This window comes from Dermochelys coriacea, chromosome 8 (genome assembly GCF_009764565.3).
Source record: "Dermochelys coriacea isolate rDerCor1 chromosome 8, rDerCor1.pri.v4, whole genome shotgun sequence".
Taxonomy (NCBI): domain Eukaryota; kingdom Metazoa; phylum Chordata; order Testudines; family Dermochelyidae; genus Dermochelys; species Dermochelys coriacea.
Genome location: NC_050075.1, coordinates 102630033 through 102652320, shown reverse-complemented (window position 1 = coordinate 102652320; position 22288 = coordinate 102630033). Strand labels below are relative to the sequence as shown.

At 43.5% G+C, this 22288-nt stretch overlaps 1 long non-coding RNA gene across 1 annotated transcript; it reads right to left on the bottom strand.

The window, feature by feature from the left end:
- Positions 1-1036: 1036 nt before the first annotated feature.
- LOC122455526 lies at positions 1037-20867 on the bottom strand. The gene is made up of 3 exons (XR_006273754.1): positions 20735-20867; positions 18805-18963; positions 1037-1185 (listed from the first exon to the last, which is right to left on the bottom strand). It is a non-coding gene; the product is annotated as an uncharacterized LOC122455526 (long non-coding RNA).
- Positions 20868-22288: the final 1421 nt, after the last annotated feature.

Below are 22288 nucleotides of genomic sequence, written 5' to 3'. Positions count from 1 at the left end.
GTGTATTTACTTACAGTGGGGATTGTGGGGAACCAATACTAAGATCAACATATTCCTTCTTGAAAGGAACACCCTGGTGTAGCATATTTGCATGATACCAGATAATGCAACAGCACCAAAACCAGAGAACCAAATCAAATAAAAGCCCCCAAAATCTAGCATTTGTAAAACTAAGCCTTCAGACTCTGACTGGTAGAAATAGTTGCATAGAAAATAATATACTCTACTAGCTAGTGGGCTATGCCATTGCCCTAGGGAGGATGGAATCAGAACAGCAGGTCATAGAACCTGTACAGCTACGGGTGACTCTTTTTTAGCTCAAGTGGTAGGAAGAAGCTTGTGGTAATGTAGGATCTGAGTTCTATCTCAATTCCAAGTGACCGTGGTGTGCAACATAGTGATAACCATGGGGAAATAGTTTTATTTTGTGTAATGACACATTCACTCCCAGTCTTTATTCAAGCCTAAGTTAATTGTATCCAGTTTGCAAATTAATTCCAATTCAGCAGTCTCTCGTTGGAGTCTGTTTTGGGTTTTTTTGTTGAAGAATTGCCACTTTTAGGTCTGTAATCAAATGACCAAAGAGATTGAAGTGTTCTCCGACTGGTTTTTGAATGTTATAATTCTTGACGTCTGATTTGTGTCCATTTATTCTTTTACATACAGACTGTCCAGTTTGACCAATGTACATGGCAGAGGGGCATTGCTGGCACATGATGGCATATATCACATTGGTAGATGCGCAGGTGAACAAGCCTCTGATAGTGTGGCTGATGTGATTAGACCCTATGATGGTGTCCCCTGAAGAGATATGTGGACACAGTTGACGACGGGCTTTGTTCCAAGGATAGATTCCTGGGTTAGTGGTTCTGTTGTGTGGTGTGTGGTTGCTGGTGAGTATTTGCTTGAGGTTGGGGGGCTGTCTGTAAGCAAGGACTGGCCTGTCTCCCAAGATCTGTGAGAGTGATGGGTCGTCCTTCAGGATAGGTTGTAGATCCTTGATGATGCGTTGGAGAGGTTTTAGTTGGGGGCTGAAGGTGATGGCTAGTGGCGTTCTGTTATTTTCTTTGTTGGGCCTGTCCTGTAGTAGGTGACTTCTGGGTACTCTTCTGGCTCTGTCAATCTGTTTCTTCACTTCAGCAGGTGGGTATTGTAGTTGTAGTGATAACCATGGAAGCTTTAGACCTGCAAAAAAATACCTACACCGATTGAAGTTCCAATGAACTCTACTTAAAAAACCAAAACAAATAAACATTCACCTATTGTGCTTGTGATCCAGACATCTCAGCACTGATCTGCTGCCTAAATTGCAAGCTCTTTGGGGCAGGGACTATCTTACAGGCCCAGTAGCACATTCTGGGTGCTGCTGGAAGATAAACAATATGTAATGAGAAGGTGAAACTGACTAGAAACAAAACTGAAATTGACCTGTCTGGTGTCAGTGTCTTGGCTGAGAAAAAGGGAAATAATAAACCCAAAGGTTTCAGAGTAGCAGCCGTGTTAGTCTGTATTCGCAAAAAGAAAAGGAGTACTTGTGGCACCTTAGAGACTAACAAATTTTCCACTCTATACGGCTAAATTCAGTGCCTTGCATAATGACAGGTTTCAGAGTAGCAGCCGTGTTAGTCTGTAATAAACCCAAAGTAAACAAGCAGTACAAACTACATTAGATTCTTTCATTTTCAGTTATCTAAGAGGTTATTAATAACATAGGAAAAGAAATTTGTGATTTAAAAATAATTGTCTATGAGCCAGATGCATTATTGACAACCCTAATCATTCAAAACTCATGTCACCCCCTCCCCCCAATCATGAGATTGTCCTAAAACTTGTAAGATTCTAAAAATAATAAATGTGTTTTTTTTTACTTGAGCTCTGACATTTTCAACTTTTATGCCCCCATAAGGATTAGAAACTTTCTTTTTTTAAAAGTAAAAGCTAAGATTTCTCTAGAACCATCTGACTCCAGGAACTGGGGCTTTAAGGAAAACATCAACTATCATGAGGCTCATGATAAAATCATGAGATGTGGCAACACAGCAGATGGTGTCCCCTCAAAACCAAGCCTTCAGAAAGTTTTGTCTGAGTTTACCACACACTCGGAAGAGCTAACCTCAATTCCTGACTCTGCCACAGCCACCCTGGGTGACCTTGGGTGAGTCCCTTCAGCTCTTTGTGCCTCAGGTCCCCATCTGCAAAATGGGAATACCAATATTTTGTTTCTCCCAGCCTTTATCCATCTTGTCCATTTAAATTTCAAACTCTTAAGACTCACTATGTGTCTGCTGGAAATGGCCCACCTTGATTATCACTACAAAAGGTTCCCCCCCTCTTTCTCCCTCCCTCCCCCCCACTCTCCTGCTGGTAATAGCTCACCTTAAGAATTGAGCTGTAGCTCACGAAAGCTTATGCTCTAATAAATTTGTTAGTCTCTAAGGTGCCACAAGTACTCCTTTTCTTTTTGCAAATACAGACTAACACGGCTGCTACTCTGAACTCTGACTCTGAAACTCTGATTACAGTGTGTATGGTAACACCCATTGTTTCATGTTCTCTGTGTATATAAATCTCCCCACTGTATTTTCCACTGAATGCATCCAATGAAGTGAGCTGTAGCTCACAAAAGCTTATGCTCTAATAAATTTGTTAGTCTCTAAGGTGCCACAAGTCCTCCTTTTCTTTTAGCGAATACAGACTAACATGGCTGCTACTCTGAAATACGTGTCTGCAGAGTACCTAGCAGTGTGTAGTAGGGCTTAGCCAGTTAGCCTTTCTAGCGCTACTGTGAGAGAAATAATAAATAATGGGCAAGTACTTGGATTGTGAAGACGTAAAAATTAAAGTTAGTTTTGACTCCTTTATGAGCTTTACCTCGGTTACATTCAAAACATATTGCTGGTCTCGGTTTGTTATTTTTAGGCTTGTCAGAATTCCAATTTTTTTAATATATAATTTTGATGGATATCTATATCTATTTTTAAGCATTTTTTTAGATTTTTTAGTGATGTAAATTTTCCCAGTTGTGCAAAATTATGGGGGTATGGGGGGAGAAAGGCACTTATTTAATGATAGTAAATGATGAGGTTCAAAAAGTTAACGCTTTATAAACCATTAAAATAGAAATTGTCATCAGTGCTTGGCAAAATACACAAAGTGAATATACTTAAATCAACAAGTCATACCTGTTTTTGCTGTTCATTCCCTAGTCTATTTGTAACAAGCCTCCTTCTAAAGTCTAACTCACTGGATTTTGATTCTGCATTCCTGAGCACCATTTGTATTACTTTGCCTATCTATAAATTTTGATTATCATTGATGGAACTATTTTTCACCTGTTTGTGTGTGTTCAGTGAAATCAACATGTACCAAAATCTACTGATAAAAATCGAATCCTTCCAAGCCTAGTTATTTTCCAGTTTTACTCACCGGTTCACCTCTAAGTAGAATTCACTGTAATAAATGTCCAAACTGGAGGCATCACAAGAGCAAAGACCCTGGAAGAACCAGCAGTAAGATATCCCATCCTACTGGCTCCATGTAAAAGTTTGTATCTCTGAGATGGCTGGCATCCACTTAAGCCACAAGTTGTCAAAATATTGATTTGAGAACGTCCTATCTCAGTGCTCATGAAAAAGGTCTGATTAGCTCCAAGCAATTTTATCCACTTGCATAGAAAAATGGAAATAGAATTTTATTTGCTTCTTAAGACCAAACAGCACTTTATCACCACTGGTTCCTCCGTTTACAAGTGTTTTAGGTAAACATTTGTATGCTTGAGTCTACCAAACAAATTATCTGCTTATCTCGATGTTTTAATGCATCTGCTCTGTTCTCTGATAGCCATTGGAAAGGTTTTAGCTATTGCCGAGCTTCGGATATTACAGGTTTGTCAATATATTGACTCTTAGGCAAGTCAGATTTCTCATTTTTACCGTGTGCTTTGTTTTTTTAGCATTGCCTTCCCACTGACTTGTAACTGCAGCTTTGTCTGACAACAGATGCGTTTTATAACTCTGCTTCCCCTAGCATGTAAAAGAACTGCCGTGCTCATTAGATTTTTTGTCTCTGTTTTGTGACATTTTGAATAGTTTGCTGTGAAGATTACAGAACCCAGGGGCTTGCACCATTTTGCCTCTAGGTTACTGGCGCTGATCCAGCCCAGGGCCCAAACCTTGAAATCAGATCCACGTGGACAGACTCTTGTATCACCTGGAGTTGCACTGACATCAGAGGGATTCTACATGCACATCAGGCTCTGCCCATGAGGATCAGATGGCAGGCAGAGGCCCAGATTGGTAGCAAGCAAAATCTGTTCCCAGCTCATGACTCTCCAGTGGCCTGTGGGAAATGGATTGATGCTGGGCTCAGTCGGTCCCCTGTGAACAGGAATCCATATTACAGAAATATCCATTGACACTGATATTAACTGGCCCACCTTGGAGATCGTTCTGCTAAGGAAGTGAAGGGATGAATAGCGATAGAGACTGAACTCCCCTTTCACCTTTAGAGGGCCTCTCTCCAGGTCAGGACTGAGGCTCTTTGGCAGGACATGCCCTGCTGCCCCTCACGCTGTAGCAGTTCAGCAGATAAAGGGCTTATTCCAGAGCCCAGTGAAATCAGTGGAAAGGTTCCCCTTGACTTCACTGGGCTTTGGATCAGACCCAGAGAGAGGATTTTCCGTCTCCCTGGCTGTCAGTCTGGCCTCTTTCCCAAGCACCAAGTGTACTTTAAAAAGAATTATAAAGCACTTTAAGCATCTACATGTATTTGATTCCCTCGCTACAGAGTGTCAGCATGCAGAGATCAGGTGGGGCCCAGCCAACATCCATTAAAGTCAGTAGAAAGATTCCCATTGACTTCAGCAGGAGATGGATCAAACCCGTTTTCCCACCAATCCTCTGCCTGGCTTAGGTAGCCACTGTCAGCATAGTATCTGAGCACCTACACTTCATTAATGTATTCATCCATGCAACACCCCTGTAAGAAAGGGCAGCACTGTTATCCCCATTGGAAACTGAGGCAGAGAAAAACTAAGTGACTTGGTCAAGGTCACATGGAAAGTCAGTAGCAGAGCAGGGAATTGAATCCAGGTCTTCCAAGTCCTTTGCTAGTGCCCTAACCACTGGGCCATCCTTTCCCCTCAGCTTTTAGCTGGAGAGTTATGGAAAAGCTGGGTATTCTCTGTACAGTTTAGTTTATGTTACATTGGACATTTTAAAAACCATTTTGTTTCATGGCTCTGCAAAGGTGACTTGCAATTTTGCAGCACCTGAGCAGTGTTGCAAGTAAGTCTGAGCTCCCTGTCAAGTTAACCAGTGCAAGGGCCATTGCAAATCCTCCATCATCACAGTCTTTAAATTAAGATGGGCCTTAATTTCTAAAAGGCGTATGGTAGTTCAACCACAGGCCATTGGGCTCAATGCAAGAATTGCTGGGTGAACTTCTACAGAATGCATTTGTCTGGGTAACGAGAACAACCAGAGTTACAATAGTTCTGGAAGGGATATAAAGCCTCCTGCTTCAGGGCATAAGCCAACCATTGTCAGGTGATATGAGGAAACTTTCCCTGAGGGCAAGTTATCCCCTCACTGTCCATTGTACCTTTCTCTGAAGCAGCCCATGCTGGCCACTGTCAGAGACAGGATCTGGGATGAGGATCCTGGTTTAATCTAGTCAGCAACTCTTACGCTCTGGTGCAGCACATCGGACCAGCTGCTCAGCAAGGTTCCTTCAGGCTTTACAACATATGGTTTTGTGAGGAAGGTCTTGTGGAGATTTTAGTTAAGGTAAGGATGTCAGAGATGTGACAAAAAAAGGAGTACTTGTGGCACCTTAGAGACTAACACATTTTTTTGAGCATAAACTTTCATGAGCTACAGCTCAGATGAAGTGAGCTGTAGCTCACGAAAGCTTATGCTCAAATAAATTTGTTAGTCTCTAAGGTGCCACAAGTACTCCTTTTCTTTTTGCAAATACAGACTAACACGGCTGCTACTCTGAAACCTGTCAGAGGTGTGACGTATAGCACATCTTTGTTCAATCACAACAAGGAGTCCGGTGGCACCTTAAAGACTAACAGATTTATCTGGGCATAAGCTTTCGTGGGTAAAAACCCTACTTCTTCAGATGCATGGAGTGAAAGTTACAGATGCAGACATAAATATACTGATACATGAAGAGCAGGGAGTTACCTCACAAGAATGCATCCAATGAAGTGAGCTGTAGCTCACAAAAGCTTATGCTCAAATAAATTTGTTAGTCTCTAAGGTGCCACAAGTCCTCCTTTTCTTTTTGCAAATACAGACTAACACGGCTGCTACTCTGAAACCTCACAAGTGGAGAACCAGTGCTGACAGGGCCAATTCAATCAGGGTGGATGTAGTCTACTCCCAACAATAGATGAGAAGGTCTCAATTCCACCAGAGGCAAAGCTGCTTCTGTAATGAGCCAGCCACTCCCAGGCCCTATTCAAGCCCAAATTAATGGTGTTAAATTTGCAAATGAATTTGAGTTCTGCTGTTACTCTTTGAAGTCTGGGAAAGCTTATGCTCAAATAAATCTGTTAGTCTTTAAAGTGCCACTGGACTCCTTGTTGTTTTTGTGGATACAGACTAACACAGCTACCCCCTGATACTTTGTTCAATCAGTCCATCTGTGGACAGGAAGTGGAAAATGGCTAAGACAGCAGGAAACGTACCAGAGAAGATGTAATAAATCTCAACAGATTAAATCTTGCTTTGCAGTTTGATTTATGATTTCATAATTCTCTCCACGGCAACCCGTGGCCTCTGATCCAGCAGATAAGAAAAATTGCAAGCTTCCACTGGATACAGTTCAGAGATTTGGGGAAATCTTATTTTCTCTGTCATCTTTACATTCATTTGTATATTAAATGTCACAACAGCTGAGAGTGAATTTTTGGTATGCCCACATTTGTCAAGTGTTGTGAACAATCAGCTGCTGGAATTTTAGAATTTCCACTGATCTGCCTGAACATTTTTCATCAGATTTTCTTTGATGAAAAATGGCTTTTTGACCAAAATTAAATTTTTCACAGAGAATTTTCATTTGGTTAAAAAAAGAGAACCATTTCCAATTAAAAGTTTCAAAAGGAAAATCATTTCATTTTGGGGGCCATTTTTAAGGTTTTCAGTTTATGATTTCTCCCATCCCTTTTTCTCCCAATTTTGCTTTTTCCACCCCGGAAGAGAGGAATAAAATTAAAAGGGATAGACATGGGGGGAGGGACACAAAAACCTTTAAATATGCAGGGGGGGAGCTTCCCCCTAAAAGAAATGTACATTTTGTTTCATTTCAAATTTTGTTGAAAAATGTTACAAAAAACTTGCAAACAAAACAAAACTTGTTCATTTATTTTGCAGTTTCATGACATTAAATATTCTGACCCCCATCCCCAGCCCTACCACCAAATTTCTTGACCTCATTCTCAACAGCACTGACTCTCAAGTGTTTAAAAATCCCAGGGTTCCTCTTCAGAGACAGCCTAGAACCGTATCCTTGATGAGACAAAGGCTTCTGTTTTGTGCAGTGTGCCCATCTGCGCAAAGCAGTGGTTCTCAATCAGGGTACATGTACCCGTGGGGATATGCTGAGGTCTTCCAGGGGGTACATTAACTCATCTAGATATTTGCCTAATTTTACAACAGGCTACATAAAAAGCACCAGTGAAGTCAATGCAAACTAAAATTTCTTACAGACAATGACTTGTTTATATTGTTTTTTATATACTATACACTGAAATGTAAGGACAATATTTATATTCCAACTGATTTGTTTTATAATTATATGCTAAAAATGAGAAAGTCAGCAATTTTTCAGTAATAATATGCTGTGAAATTTCTATATTTTTGTCCGATTTTGTAAGCAAATAGTTATTAAGTGAGGTGAAACTTGAGGGTGAACAAGACAAATCAGACTCCTGAAAGGGGCACAGTCATCTGGAAAGGCATAGAGCATTAGTGAGACCTGGATTTTATTCCCCACTCTGCCGCAGTCGAATGATCACCCAACAATCAAGTTACGTCTCCTTTTGTGACTCAGTTTTCCCCTCTGTAAAATGGGGATAATGACATTGACGTTCTTTGTAAAAGGCTTTGAGGTCTACGGATGAAAACTGCTATATAAGAGCTAGGCATTATTATTGTGGGACTGCCTGGATCTGACAGAGTCTCCGATTTTCGAGGTATTCTGTTTACACAGGGAATAAAAGTGGATGTTTGAAAGAAAATTCTGTTTCTGCCCAGTTGAAATCCTGCCTCCTGGTGCAGTTAGACAAGCAGGCTCTCACTAGGAGAGATTCACTTCCCCGCAGCATACACACACACAAAAGAGAGGAAAGAAAGAGGCTCCTCTTGCATTTTGCTTCTCACTTCATGAGCCCCCTGAGGGCTGGTGCTAATTAGACACATTTCTACACAAGAGGCCTTTCTTTTGGAAGCAGACCTGGAGTCATCCAAGCAGAGGAAAGCTTTGAAAAGAGGGCATGGCTACAGATTGCCTGGATAAGCAGCGGCCCGTGCGGGGTGAATACTATTTGCCAACACACACTTAGATGTCAGGACAGGGCAAGTGTTTGTGTTTCCTCTGAGTGTTTGTTCATCCCCCTGCAGTTGGAGACCTGCAGATACCTCCTCTGGGCTACTCAGAACTGACTCGGCCAGACCGACATGTGACCGAGATCGCTACTCATCTACTCGGGATGGTGATGGCGGTGAGTGTCAGGGTTTAGCATGGTGATGGCTAAAGGCCGGTGTTGGAATGATGACGCCTGTCAGTTGTCCCAGTGCCTAGCCCAAGGGATTGCAATGCCTAGCAGAGGAGTGGCTACAGAGGGCCAGCCCACCCCCATTCCCCCGCAGATCCAGAGGGGGGCTATGCCCAGCTTGGTGCTGCTCGGGAATGGAGTGATGGTGCCAATCAATCACAATGATGCCTAGCCCCAAAATATTGCACTGCCTAGCAAAGCAGGGCCCAGAGGGAGCCATTACCCACCGCAGCAGATCCACAGGGTGCCCAGCCCCGGCAGAGCACAATGCCCAGTGTAGCACTTTCCAGGGGATGCGAACGCCATGTTACCCACAGCAATTCACTGGAAGTGACAATGTACACCATGGCAATGCTCAGAGGATAATGAGATGCGGGCACAACAGCACTCATGGAGTGCCAGGCCTCTGTAGGGCAGAAAACAGCCCAAATCAATGTTGTGACCTATAAACCCCATGGCTGAAGGGGTGCCCCACCTGCAACCCAGCCCGGGGCTCTGTGTGCACAGGACTCAGAGGTGCCGGGAGGGGGAAGGGGGGCGATTCAGTGTGCTCCTCCCTGGGCAAAGGGCCAACTAATTGGGCCTTCCCTCTCCTTCTAACGACACATAGTAGCTTTCGTCTCTGCCCCAGCTCCACTCCTCCCATCCCAGGCACAGTGGGGCCGGCTGAGAAAAGCGTGAGGGGGGACAGAGGTGGAAGGATCGGCTGGAGAAGGACCTGCTGCATTCCATCCCCCTGCTACCACTACCCTCCTTCTGCAATCACACACCCTCAGGAACTGGCCTGTCCCAAACGATTGAAGCCCCGTAGGCTCAGCCAGTGTCCCAAGCAGCTCACCCTGTTATTTTGCTGATCCCTTCTGCAGTAAGGCGAGGTCCTGAAACATAAGTCTTCGTATCAGAGGTCTGGTATGACGCCTAAGGCCTGAACTAAAGTAATGGTCAAGACTTTGCTAACATAAAGCAAAGTTAAGCTGTGAGTCAGAGGCAGGCCCTGCTCACAGAAGCTGGCAAGAAGAAGGCTGATGTTGCAAATATACACATACCTAAAAGGTACTAAGCACTAGTAATATAAACAAGTGCCAGGATGGTACCAGAACAGTCCAGTACAAGCACATTCCACATAGAAAACAAGGAACAGGCTGACCCATCCTAAAGACGGGGCAGGAGGGTTATACTACACAAGGGATGTGGACAAATTGGAGAGAGTCTAGCAGAAGGCAACGAAAATGATTAGGGGGCTGGGGCACATGACTTATGAGGAGAGGCTGAGGGAACTGGAGTTATTTAGTCTGCAGAAGAGAAGAGTGAGGGGGGATTTGATAGCAGCCTTCAAGTACCTGAAGGGGGGTTCCAAAGAGGATGGAGCTCCCCTGTTCTCAGTGGTGGCAGATGTCAGAACAAGGAGCAATGGTCTCAAGTTGCAGTGCGGGAGGTCTAGGTTGGATATTAGGAAACATTATTTCACTAGGAGGGTGGTGAAGCACTGGAATGGGTTACCTAGGGAGGTGGTGGAATCTCCATCCTTTGAGGTTTTTAAAACCCGGCTTGACAAAGCCTGGCTGGGATGATTTAGTTGGGGTTGGTCCTGCTTTGGGCAGGGGGTTGGACTAGATGACCTCCTGAGGTCTCTTCCAATCCTAATCTTCTATGATTCTATGATGGACAGAGTTGTTTTGTTCGAACCAACATGTACAAGGTCAGAGGCAGCACTCTAACACGTAGGGGGGTTGCACCTCTATACATCAGGAGTCATGTGTAACCTGTTTGTACCTGTGTAGAACTGATCAATGAAATTGTTTTTAATTGTTCACTTTATTAATATAACTTCAAAGCAAAGTTTTATGACTGAAACAACATTCATTCGTAAAACCGGTTACCCCAATAACTGGCTAATTGAGTTTCACCTTCAATCCAATTGCTGCTTAAATTGCTGAAACTTACACTGTTTCAACATTGTAACTTCTGCTCACTGTTTGTCATTCATTATCCTTGTCTATATTGTAACTTCTGTTCACTGTTTGCCATTCCTTACACTTGTCCATATTGTAACTCAAACTCCATTTTAACTTGTCCTGAACTCCATTTTAAAATGCTCACTCCATTTTGTAAAAGCTTGCTGCAACCTTCATTTTTGCAAAACCCTGCTGTAATCTTATTAGTTTGGTTTAGATGTCTGAATGAGGTAAATATGGATGGTGGAATCAACCTCCAGCCCCAGCCTGTCCTGATGAAATAAAGTGTAAAAACCAAAGGCTGCAGATGCAGACAAGAGCCCTGACAAAGCAAGAAGAGTCCACCCTGAAAAGAAAAGAACAAAAGCACAATTGAAGAAACATCAAAGCCAGGTCCTAGGCTGAAAGTCATGTCTGCAATTGATGGGTGATCAATCACACTGAACCCAGAGGCAGCAAGACCTATAGACTCTGGATTCAAACTAAAGCCTACAAAAAAGGATGGATGAGATGGAACATTTTGGAGGGTAACATTCTGCTGCCAACATGGAAGGGCATCGGTGCATGCCCAACAGAGACCCAGCCCTTCCTTGTGCCCGGCTTTCCTGGCCAGTTAGCCGCCACAAGTTTCGAACCCAAGCCATGAACTCAAGCTACATTCAGGACTGGTAACTATACACTGGTAACTATACAGTTCTGCAGAACATCTGATGTGTGTGTGTGTGTGTGCGTGTGTGTGTGTGTGTGTGTATACATAGGTCTTAGATATTAGTTATTGGTCATCAATCAAATTGTGTTACAATAAATGTGGCATTTTGTCTTATCCCCTTTAATAAGACCCTACTGTTTTTTATTTTATTGGTATAACACCTGTGTATAAAAGTGTACCCCTGGGGCGGTATCTTTGTCTGTCCTGGGGGCAGTGGAGAATCCTGCCACAGACTGAGCCGGTCCATTGTCAGGGGGCACATATTCGTCATATGTCCTGTAGAGTCTGCGGGAAACTATTACTGTGCTTCTTTTGGCAATAAACCTGGCTGGGTGCCTTCATACCTTATCAGAGTCTGTGGTCATTGGGGGTTCTCTCGGGGCCTGCTGTGCCAGCAATCTGCAGAGCTGGGGCAGCACACAGAGGGAACATATGCACATAGCCAGCTGTTATCAACATTGAACAGAGCAGAGCACCACACCGGTGACATCTGATGACATTGGTGACCCCGCTGATCTGGTGAGTAAGTGAGCTGTCCGCTGTAGGAATCACGATCTAACATGACAGAAAGCCACGAGCTAGGGAACCCCCTTATCCCCTCCCTTCCAATCCCTCCAGAGTTTGATAACTCATGGACCCACTGGGTTGCTAGCAAAAGAGGTCCATATGAATTTAAAAAATATAGTGGGGAAGAAACATGGAATGAAATTTGTAAGGCTAGGGCAGAAACTGTAGCCTTGAAATGTAGAATATTGCAAACTATAACCATAGCTGTTAAATGGTTAAGACCAACATGTCACAAAATTGGTGGGGCAAGTAACAGAAACAAAGAAAGTGTTAAAAGAATCAGAAGATGCTACAAAGCCCTGGCCTGCTCTCACTCTCCTTGTGGGGTGGAAAGTGGTCCACAGACAGCAAGCACAGGAACAGAATAAAACCAGCTGTAAGAAACCTACAAAAAAGAGATGTGCCATTCCCTGTTATAGAGATTTGTGATCAACAGCAGGCTTCAGGTAGCTCCCCTGTGACTGAAGAATGGGGACAGAAATGGAAAAAGGTGGCCCTAACAAAATTAAAAGAGGAAACGGGGTCCACTGCATTGCAACCACCACCTTATAATAAAAGCCAAGTTCCGGTTAAATTAAACTGAGACCTAGACTGGTGCCTGTCAGAATGGGAGAAGTAAGTGCACAGAAGGAAAGAGTAGCACACAATACTTTCACTGAATTGGTAAATCAAATGAAGGAAAAAATGGAACAGTTCACAGAGCACATTAGGAGAGAGGAGCTGTCTCAACAAATAACGCTATCACAAACAAAAAGAATACTCTTTTATTAATCACAGTTTTGTTTTTGATTTTTATTCAAAGAAATAAAAAGGTGGGAAAATCTCAACTTTAAGATTAAGGTAATATTAACAAAATGTCAATTTCTTGTTTGGGCTTTTTATAAACTTGTTTGCACTTTTGAATATAGTTATAAGACTGTCATAACAAAAACGTTTTAAAATTTATGCATAAAGCTAACCAAATAATTTCAACAAGTTTCCATCTTTTCAACAGGTTTCCACCTTTGTCTCCCAAGCATCCTAAAAGTACAATACCCTCAAAGTATTTGAATAGACCTGTATTTAAAATTCATTTTGGTTTAATTTTTATTTTCTTCTATATTATGTTAAAGGGAAGTAGTGGTTATTAAAGTTTGTTTTTCTAAGCAGTTAACAGAAGTGGAATTGGTATCACAAGCAAATTAAATCTAAAGAGCTTGGTAAAAAAATCTGTTATTAACTGTTTTGCTAAAACAGAGTGCTCAGCAAGGGAAAGCAATACACCTTCTCATAGAAGATTGTGAGCATCTATTTTAGTGGTTAAGCATTTTATTTAGTATAAAGTATTAGTAATGCACCTCAAATGAAAATGAATGTCTATACAACAATTGCAAAAGTATAGCTTGTGTTATAAAAGACTTGGTCCCCATCACTCGTAAACAAACTACATTCATCAGTGTATTAAATTTGGATTACTGAAAACAAGAAGAGACGTAAAACAAACAAAAGACTTCATTGTGTTAACTAACTGGCTGTTTAAGGTTGCATTCCACAGACCAAAGACACCAGAAGATACCACACCAAAGACAGCAGAAGATATCACACCACAAAAACACCAGCTTATGTCAGTATACAGTGAAGAAACCCCCCAGGTATCACAAAAAGAAAAATGAAGTGCTTTATAAGTAAGAGATTGGTCAAATACACTTCAATCTACCATATATGAACAATTAAGTTGGCAATCAGCTAGAAATCACTGTAAGTTAATTTGAATTTGGCTACTGTGTAAAAGCAACTATTATTGCTTTATTACTCAGGGCCACCCAGAGGATTCAGGGGGCCTGGAGTCTTCGGCAGTGGGGGTCCTTCTGCTCTGGGTCTTCGGGGCACTTCACCGAAGACATGGAACGGAAGGACCCCCGCTGCCGAATTGCCACCGAAGACCCAGAGCGGAAGAAGCAGCAGCGAGTCCTTCACTCCAGGTATGTTCAGCGGCACTGAAGGACCCGCTGCCAAAGGGCCATCGAAAATTCTCCTGAGGACCCCTGAAAACTCTCCGGTGGCCCCTGTGAGGCCCAGGGCCTGAGGCAAATTGCCCCACTTGCCCCCCCCGCCCCTGGGTGGCCCTGGTATTACTGTATTATTGTTGTAGTGTTGTATTATTGTTGCATTACTGTATTATTGCTCTATATCATTTACAATGTGCATAACATTGCTAAACTGTTTAACCAACACACAGGTAAAAATCAACAAATAAATAGCAGAAAACAACATGTAGGCAAGGAAAAAACAAATTGGTAAAGAAATTAAGTTACACAGTAACTACAAATGGGGTAAACAAATTCCCTGTTAGTACCAGTCATAATTTGGGTTACTGACACTGCATCCTAACTAAGGCACGTTATTCAAAACAATCTTGTTCAGTGTCTGGATACCAGTACTACATCCTGACACAGCAATATTTGATAAATTGGTTACTGTCCATTCAGTAGGTTATCTGGAAGACAGCAGCCATAAGAGACAACTGGATCTACGTCAACTACTGGTGTATCACAGAGCAGTTCAACCCATGGAACAGAGAAGCTGGCCGCTTCTGTTTCCTGCTCAGTGAAGCTTACCAGAGGGTGACAACCAGCAGTAAGGATAATCTATAACATGGATGGACAGTACTGGGTAGTAACTATTTACAATATATATAAAGGCCTCAGTGGTAGTGTCACTACTCCAAATTTCTGTTTTACTTCTCATATACACTGCCCTGTGGGACACATTATCACAATCCCTGTCCCAGCATTTCAAAACACTCAGCCTACTGCTAAAAATGATACAGACGGTAACTGCAATTGCCCTCATAAAAGTGTGTTGCTATCTGCAGTACCACAAGGGCCAAATTACACGACCAGATTGGAAAAGAATTGTTATGCTTGGATATGAAGTGCTGTTATATGTAGACATACATACTATACATAGATGCCCATTTACACTACAAATATACACCCCATATCCATATTGCTTATATATAGTAATTATCTGGGAGTGCCCCTAAGACTCAATTATAAAACTACCTTCCTCAGGCGAGGGTCCCGGGCCTACATTCCCAGACCCACCATAAGGGACTAAATATAATTGGATAATAAAATCTGCCCCTCAGTCATACGAGGGAATGTGCAAACTACAGGACAGACGGGGCAGGTGTGTACGGATGGTAAAATAAGGTAAGCACATAACAGTGTTTAGCCCACGAGCACATTCCACATAGATAACAAGGAACAGGCTGACCCATCCTAAAGACAGCGGCAGGAGGGTAATATGATTGAGAGAGTTGTTTTGTTTGAATCAACATGGACAAGGTGAGAGGCGGCACCCTAACACGTAGCGGGGTTGCACCTCAGTGCATCAGGAGTAACGTGTAACTTGTTTGTACCTGGGTATAAAAGTGTCCCCCCGAAGAATTGTCTTTGTCTGGCCTAGAGGTCAGTGGAGAATCCCGCCACTGACTGAGCCAGTCCATTGTCAGGGAGCACATATTCGTAGTATGTCCTGTAGAGTCTGCAGGCAACTATCACTGTGCTTCGTTTGACAATAAACCTGGCCGGGTCATTGGGGGTTCTCTCGGGGTCTGCTGTGTCAGCGATCTGTGCAGAGTCTGGGCAGCACACAGAGGGACCCACGCATGCAGCCGACTGTTATCAACATTGAACAGAGCAGAGCACCACACCGGTGATGTCTGATGACACCTTCGCTCTCTGGCCTGAGTTGTGCCTTGACTCTGTTAAGTTTTCATGCCTAGAAAGTGTGCCTAGAGACCAGGTCCCAGGGTCTCCTCTCACAACCCTTTCACACCAGCGTTACTCCATCGACTTCAGCAGCGTCGCTCCGGATTCACGCCGGTGTGAGCAAGAGAAAAACCAGACCCCTCTCCCCCCCCCGGCTCAGTACATAATCCAAAGGCACTAGCTGATAAACCAATACAGTGAGCCCCCATCCTGCTTCACAGCTTCCAGTGAGGCAGAGAGCAGTTCCCATACAAAGTGAAATTCAAAATGCTAGGCTAGATCCCCAGCTGGTGTAAATCAGCATCGCTCCAGCGATTGATTTACACCAGCTGAGGATCTGGATTATTAATTACTGTCCCATTGCCCTAATATTTCATGCATCCTCCTTGGGTAACCAGTGCCTCAGGTGTTGGCTAATTTGTAGCTAAAACATTAATGATATTATTGCCGCACCTTTCATTCCCAGGGAACCCAGAGAACTTTGCAAGGTCAGGACTAAAGCCTAGAATTCTTATTCAGTCCTTAGCAGACGAAACTCCCACCCATTTCAATGGGCTGGGCCTGAATAGAGACGGAGCAAAACGACTCCAGATTCAGCACAATTATCATTCATAGCCACAGACTTATAGACTGATTATACAACCCTGGAGCAGTACTTACAAGAATTCTCCAGTGGGACTACTCACAAGAGTAACGGCTATACAGACAGAGTGGGTGAGGTAATATCTTTTAGTGGACCAACTTGTGTTGATGAGAGAGGCAAACTTTCAAGCTAAGAAGCAAGCTCCCGACAGACCAGGACACACCTACACAAGAGTGGCACTTGACTCTGCCAGAACAACAGATGCAAAACCTGCAGACATATCGCTACTGCTACAATGATCAACTCCCACCCCAACACCCCTTTCAAGAGCCATGGGCCTTACACATGCCTATCACAACATGTGGTGTACCTCCTCCAGTGTACTAAATGCCCCAATAACAATACATGGGTGAAACCAGACAATCGCTAGGCTCTCCAATGAACTCACACTGAAGAATGATAAAAGACAAAAACACCCTGTCACCTGTGGGTGAGCATTTGTCACAAAGTGATCACTCTATAGCTGACCTCTTAGTCCTTGTCCTCAAAGGAAACCTGCACCATACTTTCCAAAAAAGAGCCTGGGAGCTTAAATTCATAAGTCTGCAAGACACTAAACATCATGGACTGAACAGAGACACTGGATTTATGGCTTATTACAACAATCTGTAACTCATTAATCTCCCCTCCCCTTATTTGTCCTATGACTGCAGAGGTGTTAATCGGCCTGAATAGTCCCTTGGAATATGTGCTGCTCACTACCTGTGCTAAATAATCTGTTCCACTTGTATTTAGCTGTGATGCTGGGAGTACCTTTCCCAGACCCAAAGGAGAGCTCTATGTAGCTTGAAAGTTTGTCTCTGTCACCAGCAGAAGTTGGTCCAATCGAATAAAAGATATCGCCCACCTTGTCTCTCTAGTATTCTGGGACCAACACAGCTACAACAACACTGCAGACAGACAGACTCAACCATCCGAAATGCATCTAGCTCTTGAGCAGAGCTGCCTGGGGGAAACCTGCAACCACTTCTTGAATAAATCTTAGGAAGTCGCCCCCTGCTGACTGATCCTTCACAAGCCGCAGGAGCGTCCTGCATTCATTAACTGCGTGACTCAAGGCAAATGGTTTGTTCTGTTCCACTCTTGAGATGAATACGACAGCGGCCTGGCAGCACACAGCAACCCTGTTCAGCAGATTTGGAGTGGACGCGAAGAACACTGAGTCCAATAGAAGCTGCAGAGGGAATTTCAGCCAAGCAAAATGTGATCAGCCAAACAGCAACTTGGCCAGGACAAGGAAGTTAAAACTTCATCTCTCACAAAAGAGCCAACCTATCCTATTCTGCCCCATCCAGGGTGAAAGTCTCTGGCCGGTGTTATGGAGATGCTCAGACTACCAGTGGTCCCTTCTTGCCTTAATCTATGAAACTCTGAATAATTCTAGGGATTCTAGTCATGTAACATCAGTCCTGCCTGAGTGCAGTCGTTGAGACCTTTCATTCATTATTTTCCTTCTGCTCTCTGTTCAGCGCACAGAAGGATGTTACATGACTAGTAATTCAAGGACAAGTGTTACTGTAATACTGTGGTGGGAGATAGTAAGTATTCCAATATGTGATACTTAAAAAGAGGGGAAAGATTAATTTTATCTAGATATTCCCTATTGCCCACCGGTATCAAATGGAATGCATAATTTATTATCCGATCAACATCTCTAATCTTCACCCCATAAAATTAGCAGCAAGCTGGGAGGATGTTTGAAGCCTCCAGCTGCATTCACTGATAAGACAGGAAGCTGGAAGGACTGGAAACCCCATAACAATGATAATCTCAGCTGACAGCATCAGTAGTGGAAGAGTTTTCTCCCTTCTTTTCACTAGGCATGACCCTAAATGGATTTCATGATCATCCCGAAATAATAACTGGCCTTTGTCACATTGACTCTCCAGTCATGAATACTGATTGCACAGTTGCCAAGGAATAGCTGACCCGATTGAGCAGAGAAAGCAGTTGGGCTACAGGTTAGGCCCATGGACTAAGCCCCGTTGGTGCGCCAATAATCTGCTTTGGCCTTCATTGTGTAGTTTGAAATTGGCAGATTTGAAGGCAAGTGTGATCACATTTGCCTGATGTGAAATTAAGCACTCGTCTTATGTAGAGGCCAAATGATGCTCAACACAAAGCTGGTTTTGTTGTATGTGGCTGACTTAGCCTTGATGTAGAAGCTATTCACAGGCTGAGACGAAATTACACCTCCAAAAATATGGTGATTATTATTAATTATTATTATTATTATTATTTATTATTATTATTATTAATTATTATTAATCACTTTTAATTATTATAGTTTTAGTATTACAGTAGTGCCTAGAGGCCTGAGATCAGGCTCCCATTGTGCTAAGCACTGTATCTCGACATAATCAGAGACAGGCCAGTCTCAATGATCTTACCATCTTCAGAGAAGGAAGTACTGTCTTCAGCCCCGTTTTTCAGATGAGGAACAAAGAAATGGAGTGACTTCCACAAGGTCCCCCAAGGAGTCTCTGGACAACCCAGGAATTGAACCTAGACCCATGTCCAGTGCCTTAAGAACAAGAGCAGCTTCCTGTCTAAATAAATAAGAATAAAGCAACTAGTTCATAGATCAGTGCCCCTTTATGAACAATAGCATCATAGTTACTATCACCCGCACAAATGACAGGTCAGGTCAGGCCCAGAGAAGATACAGTTGGAGAGGAAGCAACTTTCCCCCCTGAATTGTGAAGTTATGGCTATCTCGTGGGAGGAAAGTCGGAAGACTGAAAACACTTCATCTCATCTAGTGGACTTTAAGAGGGCTGCGAGGCAGTGGTAGCGGAGAGAAATGTCCTATGAAAATAATTATCCCAGGTGCCTGAATAGAAGAAAATTAAAAGCATAAACTATAACCAGACGTTAAGTTGCTTTTCTTTTACTAATTGAAATAATGTTCTGCCCCTCCACCCCCACCCCCCACCCACCCCCACACACACTATCCCTTTCAGATGCTAATCCCTATCAAACATGGACTTACAATTACAAATTCATAGACATCTTTCCCAGGAGCAGAAATGATTTTGCCCCGTAACCTCTAAGATGAGGTCTTAATAGAAATTCACTAGCAGTAGCTGGTAAAGCTTCATTAGCCAGAGAGAATAGACAAGGGCAAGCAGCAGTGGTCCCTAACCACTCTAGGGAAAAATTAATTTAAATTACTTTGTAAAGTGACAAGGCAAGATAATGTGTTTCCTTCTTGGATGATTGTTTTCCCACATCCTAATGCGCTTGTAGATTAGGTTGCCTCCCCGGTCTCGGTGGTGGGCCATATTGACATGCCTGTGATTTATTAACAACAGCATCCTCCTGGAAAACTCCGTATCCCGTGAGTTGGGAGGAGGTGAGCTGGATGTGTTTGCTTGCATATTTATTATTATTGTCAATTTTGGAGCAATATGCAAGCTGGTGCCCATCTGATGTTATAAAGGGAAGTATTCAGACTGACACAGGTAGCAAAGCTCTTGGGGGAAATCCACCTTCAGTAGAACCCAGCAGAAGTGACTTTCTCAACTAGGGCTCCCAGTCCAGAAGGGCATTTAAGTGTTTTCCTGAACCAGTATTTATAGACCTGAACCAAAGAAGACTGAAGTCAACAGTAAGACCCCATTGACTTCAATCAGCTTTGGATCAGGTTTTTTGAAGCCAAATCCTGAGCTATCCCAACTCTTGTTGACTTCACAGAAGTGCCTAGCTTGGATCTGCTCCGGCTCCCATTCACACCGATGGGAGTTTTGCTGTGGATTTCACTGGGAACCCTTCCATTCCAGTGCATTGTGTGTATAAACCACATTGTTTTAAATGGGACACTCAGTGACTGAGATCTACAAATGAAACCACTGAGGACAATGGAGGTTTGGCAAAGGGAAATTGACAGTTGTAATTATTTATGGTGCTTTGCTTTTTCAGGGTTTCAGCTTTTTTGTTTGTTTTTTTAAAGCTCTCAACTGTAGCCAGCACTGCACATTATTAACCTGAGAACTGTAGTGCAGAATAGGCTGGCTGGTTAAATCATCAATGGCAACGCGCAGATAATTCATTAAAGAGACAAAGGTTTCAAAGGGCCTTTCTGCAACTTGGGAGGGACGAACGGGACTGATCATATGGGCTGATTAAATAGGGTGGCTACTGACTCTGGAGTCCTAGGAGATCACACTGAAGCCTGGAGGAGCTACCTGAATTGGAGAAGGAATATATTTATGTATCTGAATCTTTTGTTGGCAGAATTACTTAAACTGCTGGAGTGATTGTTTAACCCTTGGTTTACAGAGAGGATCAAGATGGCTGATTAGATAGATAGATAGTCACCAGGTCTAGATGCTTCAGAGGAAGGTCTAAGCACCCCCCAGTAGTCAATGATGTCACACACACATCTGGGGTGACTTTGAACCAGCATGTTCAGGCTCAGATTGGGCTGAGTGCCTTTCATTGCTCATTAGCATTTTGTAAAACTAATTGGTTAATCCTTCCTACCGCCCCGAGACATGGGCAGGCAACTAAGCATTCTTCCCCTCCTTGTACAGATAGAGGAATGGAAACATACATGGGTTAAGTGACTTGCTAAAGTCCACAGACGGTGTGGGTGTCAGAGCCAGGATTAGATCTCAGGAGCGCCATGCTCCCGCTAGACCAGGTCTTTGTCTCCAGGCTGAGACAGGAGTCCCAGCCTATACCCTTCATTCAGAAGATGACCAAACAAAATGGTTTGCTTGAATCCCCTTGCTCCGATTCTCTGGTATTCTGCCCTTTGGGCTTTAAGTCACTTTTACACACCCCATATTCTGAGGCTGGGCAGGGTCCTGCTTGTCCACTGGCCTCAGTTGGAGCAGCCTCTTCTCTTGGTCCCCACCAAGCCATGGAAGCAGAGAATAGCTGTAGTGCAATGTGATCTGACCACATTCCCTCCCCATCCCTGGCCTGCCCTCTGTGTCCCACTCCCTGTGAATCAGAAGCACCCATTCACTTTGGAGGGGATTTGAAATCCACACCCTGCTCGCAATGTCACCAACACTCTCTCCATTTGTAACAGGTTGGACCAAACCCCAGCTCCTAACAGCCCCGGAGCTTCTGAGCTCCGTCAACCCGGATTCAGCTGCAGAAGCCAGACTCCCCAACAGGGGACCCGCCCTACTTCCAACCTGCACCGTCAGTAATATTAAAAGACTGCCCTGCTTTTCTCAGCTCCCCCCCCCACACACACACACACCCAGGCCATTCCTGAAAGGAAAACACCCACTGTGGGACAGGAGCATTATTCCCACCAATTGCTACAGCCAAGGCACTTCCCTAATTCAGCAGCAGGGAAAACAAAACCCATCCCCTAGCCCCCCAAAAAACAGACCCATCGGAAACAAGCGAAACCCATCTGATAACCTGCACTTCTATTCAACAAGCTCCAGTTGTTTCCTTACAAGTGTCTTCCAACCTGGGCAAGTGCCTCGCAAAAGAGTCACTGTCCTCTGTGGCTGTTAAACAGTCTTATTATTAACTAGTCGGCATCTGCTTCGTGGAGACGGCAACCGTGCAATTACCATAACAGAGGCCCAGGATTTTGGCCTTGCCACTTGGTTGTAGCTTTGCAAGAGGCAGGCGGGTTTGCTTGTTTAAAAAAAAAAAAATCTAACAAAAACACAAGAACTTAAGTCACTTTTTTGGCCATAGACCAAGCAAGCAGATGCAGGTACTAAAGGGTGGGGGGGAGATGAATCTGAGCGCATACATCTCTGCTTCACATAATCACTATGGGCCTCCCATTGTAATGAGGCAGTGAGGAGGAAGCCAGAAATGCTGAATGGATTTCATATTAACCCAGGGGGACGTGATTTTTAAAGGTATGCTGGTACAGAGGGAACCATTATAAGG